This window comes from Petaurus breviceps, unplaced genomic scaffold, assembly GCF_028583685.1.
Source record: "Petaurus breviceps papuanus isolate PSGF00001 unplaced genomic scaffold, PetGlider_PUasm1.0 688, whole genome shotgun sequence".
Classification (NCBI taxonomy): Eukaryota; Metazoa; Chordata; class Mammalia; order Diprotodontia; family Petauridae; genus Petaurus; species Petaurus breviceps.
Genome location: NW_027186457.1, coordinates 10,344,976 through 10,350,150, shown reverse-complemented (window position 1 = coordinate 10,350,150; position 5,175 = coordinate 10,344,976).

Below are 5,175 nucleotides of genomic sequence, written 5' to 3'. Positions count from 1 at the left end.
TCTCTCTCTCTCTCTCTCTCTCTCTCTCTCTCTCTCTCTCTCTCTCTTTCTCTCAAGACCTATCTACATAGCTGTTCCTTAATTCAATTCAGCAAGCATTCATTGAACACCTGCTATGTGGCCCTAGGTAGGCATTGGAGATACAAGAGTGACAATAGTCTCTTCATTCAAGATCTTACATTATGCTGGGGAAATGGGAACTTTATGCAGATATAAAAATAAAACAGAGACAGAAACAGGGAAATGTGGGTATCATTTATAGTGTTTTTATTTGTTTCCATTTCCATTCTTTTTTTTTTTTAAGCAATCAGGGTTAAGTAACTTGCTCAAGGTTACACGGCCAGTTATTTCTGGGTGTGGTGCTGAGTGTCTGAGCCCGGGATTCGATCTCCAGGTTATCCCAACATTGGAGCCGGTGCTCTTACTTGCTGAGCCACCTGGCCACCCCTCCATTTCCATTCTTACACCCTAATTATGGAACTTGTACAAGACAATTTCTCTTTGGGATATTATCATTAGAAAGTAACAACTAGGTGGCACTGTCATGGATAGAGTGCCAGGACTGAAGTCAGGAAGACTCATCTTCAGGAATCCAAATCTGTCTTCAGACACCTTCTAGCTGTGTGATCCTGAACAAGTCACTTCACGCTGTTTGCCTCAGTTTCCACATTTGTAAAATGAGCTGGAGAAGAAAATGTCAAACCCTTCCAGTATTTTTGTCAAGGAAACCCAAAGTGATTTGGAAAATGACTGAATAACAACAAGAAACACTAACTAAGGAACTTGTGCAGGTCAATATCTGCCTGGGGTACTATCATTAGCTAGAAACACCAATTCCAGATTGGAGTATGAACCATAAATAAATACCTACTGCTTTCCAAATAATTGTGAGAAAAGCAAAAAGCCACATAATTGCTACTTGTCTGTGCAGAAAAGTACTTTAAATTGGACACTTAGATGACCCTCAGTTTAATCTGTTCATCTAGCAGCAACAACAGCAACAAATCATTTTTAAATATCTCTCAAGACCAGCCAGAAAATAACAAAGGATATTCAAGTATAAAGGGATATTTTGCTCCGATGGGAGTCACCTGCCCCTTGTTTTCCAGCACATTTCAGATTTTCTGCTGGGCAGGCAAACGTTGTTTTTTGCCAGAAATGAAGCTTAAACATAGACAGGACAAGATGCTCTCTGAGGTGAAACTTCCTTTTCATTTAGGACCCAATGAAAGTTCAAACATGCAGTATTTAATATTGGTCTCTGTGGTCTCATTTAATAACATTGTGTTTCTGGCTCTGTCAAGGACTGGTTCTGAATGTGTTCACTGAACATAAAGGCACAAAGCTTTATGGGGGAGGATATTAACTAGAGTCAAGGAACTTTGTGCCTCAGTTGTTCCATTGTTAGCTGGCACTGGCCATGGCTTTCCTGTAAAGAATGGTGGGGCAATTTGGCATAGGAAATGTTATATTTCCAAGTGTCTGGAAGATATGAAGTGATTCACGATGTAAAGCATTTAAAAGCTTTTTAAATGGGTTGTTTCCAAGAAATTAGAAATAATTGTGAGTGTTTATCTGCATTAAATGTCTCATAAAATCTGGAAACATATTGAGTTTGGCTGCATGTCACGAATCTGAAGACCTCACAAAATAGGATGCTTCCAGAAATAAGAGTGGAAATCTTTCAAGGACAGGTTTTCTTGAAAGATTTCCAATACTTTCTGCCTTTGATTGAGTTGGAAGTTCTGTAGAAAACCTCTCTTTGCTTCTATGGCACCTATGATCACATTCTCTCCATTTATGGAGTTTAGGTTTATTCAAGTATGACTGTGAATTCTAAAGTGGAAAAAGAAATGCAATGAGTAAGATGATAGAAATACAAAGTGCTGCAGTGACTCAAAGAAAGAAGAGATCCCATCCAGTCATGGAGGGTCAAAGAAAGCTTTATGATTCATCAGACTGTTGCCACTCAACCTTGACACAGAAGAAAAATCCCTAATAAGGTATCCTGTACCTTATCTGATCAGAATCAGAATAGAAGAATCACAGAATCTATAAATTGAAATACACCTTGGTGAGCCACCTAGTCTAACCTTTGTCTATTTTGCCCAGTCATTTCAGTTATATCCAACTCTTTGTGACCCCATTTGGGATTTTCTTGGCAAAGATACTAGAGTGGTTTGCCATTTCCTTCTCCAGTCCACATAATAGGTGAGAAACTCGGGGAAAGAGGGTTAAGTGACCTCCCCAGGGTCACACAGCTAGTATATATCTGACATCATATTTGAACTCATGAAGTTGAATCTTCCTGACTTCAGGCCTGGAGCTCTATCCATTGCACCACACAGCTGTCCAGGCTAACCTCTACCCGTGCAAGAATTCCCTTTCTGACAGTCTTGATTTGTCAGATGTCGACATTCTGACTTAGCCAATATGAGAATTTGTTTTCCTTGGCTATGCATGTGCTACAAGATTTGTTTTTCTTTCTTTTCCTTAAGTGTGGTAAGAAATACTTTGGAAAAGTAATAAAGACAAATGCTCACTGAAACCACCAGTCAATTGTTAAGACTTCTCAATTCTTAGTCCATAATGTCTCCCATCCATCCCCTTCCCACCACTCTAATTCAGCTCCTCATCACATTCTTCTCTGAATTTTTACAAAAACCTTGTATTTGTTTTCCTTGATACCAATCTCTTCCCTCTTCAGTCCATTCTCCATGCAGGTGTCAAAATAATCTTCATAAAGCACTGGGTTGACCACATACATACTCTTCTCAAGAACCTCCAAGGCTATTTATTACCTTGGTACAGTCAAAAAAGTGCTGATTTGGAGGCAAAGAATTTGGGTTCAGATCCTAGCTTGGCCATTAATTATCTTGGACAAATAAAGCTTTAAATGAAATCAATGGCCAAAATAAGACTGAGGTCTTCTCAATGCTGTCTTAGCCCTGGGAAGAAAATACATTCTCCTCAGCTTGGCATTTAATTTCAAACCCTTTTCCATCCAGAGTCTAGTGTAAGCCTACCTGACAAAACATTTCATATTATTTTCTTTCATGTATGTGATATTCTAGTCGTCGGCCTACTTTTTGTTTCCCCAACCCAACCATTCGCTCTCCTTCCTTGTCTTTGCATAGCATGTCCCATTCTTGGAATTAACTCCTCCTTACCTTCCCCTTAGAATCCTTAATTCTTTGAAAGGCTTAGCTCAAGTTTCCACCTTTGAAAGGTTTGTAGCCTGAATTATAAAAACATTGCATTGTGTAAAAGCCTTCCCTTGACCCCCCCTAGTTTTCAGTGCTTCCAATTTTTCTTGTATTTATTTATATGTCTATATGTTGTATAGTTCCAGCAGAATGTACCCCTATTTTCCTTTTATATGCCCAAAACTTGCCCTTCACATAGTATACACTGAATACATGTTCATTGAGTTGAATAGAATGGAATTTCCCTGGGGCTTTCAAAAGAAAAGCATTGTGGGAATTAAGAAAAGAATCAGGTAAGACAAATTGTCTTGGTCTTTTTCAGAGCTAAAAGAGCTTTTAATTTAAATTAGTTTAATCATTTCATCAGCCTGATAGGATAATTAAATATCCCCAACTTTAAAAGATTTACAATTTAATTTATGAAGGCAGTTCATTGTGTAAAACCTTGTAATCCATGCACACTTGGTCGAACCAAAGGCATTTCAGAACTATGCTCATTAATGGAAGAAACTATATTCAGAAACCAGAATTTATTTTTGTGATCACCTAAAAATTCCTACAAGGGAAATAGATGTCACAAGTGACTAGCAGGAATGATTACTACCCTGGAGAGTTAAAGTACTAAAAAAAAAAACAACCCAGTAAACAAGTATAGTGTTGCTCTTCCTTTGGGTCAAGTAGACTTCCTTGAAACAGAATCAACATGATGATGAAATTTTTACCCAGGATAATTATGTTTTCATACTGTATCTCAAGAAATATATTATTAACAAAGTTTTTCTTGAATTGTTTTTCTAAATCTTGATGCTTCTGATCCAGGGAGTTGGCTTATTCACAAGCATGTGCAGGTCTTGAACATTAGAAATGTTAGAAAATATTAGGGGTATCTCATAGACCTTCACAATCTTAAATCTATGGGCCTTCTAAATCTTGTTAGGTCACATGGTGAAAGAAATTGGAAGTAAAAAACTGAAGAAATACTTGAGCTGGAACAGAGGGAACTCTAAAGATGATGGGGGGGGGCTTTGAAAACATGAAGGATAGAAGTTGCATTTGGGGAAGAGAAATTTGAGAGGATCTGGTAAGTTGAAGAGAAATGAGTTGAAGTTAGGAGTAGAGCAAAGAAGGAAGAGAAGAAAGAGCGATCAGATCGAGGAAAAAGGCAAAGTTGTTAATAAGGCAAATTAAAGAACAACAAGTATATAAAACAAGATGGTAAGACAAGCTAATCAGCTAGCACTTTGAAAGACACAAAATGAGGATTTCCTTTCTGGTAACTATGGAGAACAAGGTAGATTTTGTTGAAATTTGTGGAATGACTACTGTACATGGTCAACGTGCAATTTGTTATCTTTGGAAAGAAAGTTAAGGGATCTGAGGAAATCCTCTCCATACTTCCTGTCATCAGTGGAAATGAAAGAGTCTGTTTATAAAATGGAAGTGGGGCTTCAATGTAAAAAGAAAGAAGCAAAAGGATCTGAAGAGATAGAGAAAATATACTCACCTCTCCAAGATAAGGGAACGAAAGAATAACACATAAAGGAGGAAGGAAAGGATTCCTGAACACTTTGAGCTAAGAACTTTAGGCCTCTTCCTGAAGGGGAGGGGGCTGGATACTCTGAAGAAGCATGTTTTATCCTCTAAAAAATTTAAAATTGGGTTTTCAGCTGCTGCCAGATCTGAGGCAACCCAGCAGGGCCCGGGGGCAAGAAGCTCTGCTGGCTGATGGTCACTCAGCGGTATTGACACAGCTCTCTCTCTCTCTGTCTCTCTCTCTCTCTCTCTCTCTGTCTCTGTCTCTCTGTCTCTCTGTCTCTCTCTCTGTCTCTGTCTCTGTCTCTCTCTCTGTCTCTGTCTCTCTCTCTCTGTCTCTGTCTCTCTGTCTCTCTGTCTCTCTCTCTGTCTCTGTCTCTCTCTCTCTGTCTCTGTCTCTCTGTCTCTCTCTCTCTCTGTCTCTCTGTCTCTCTCT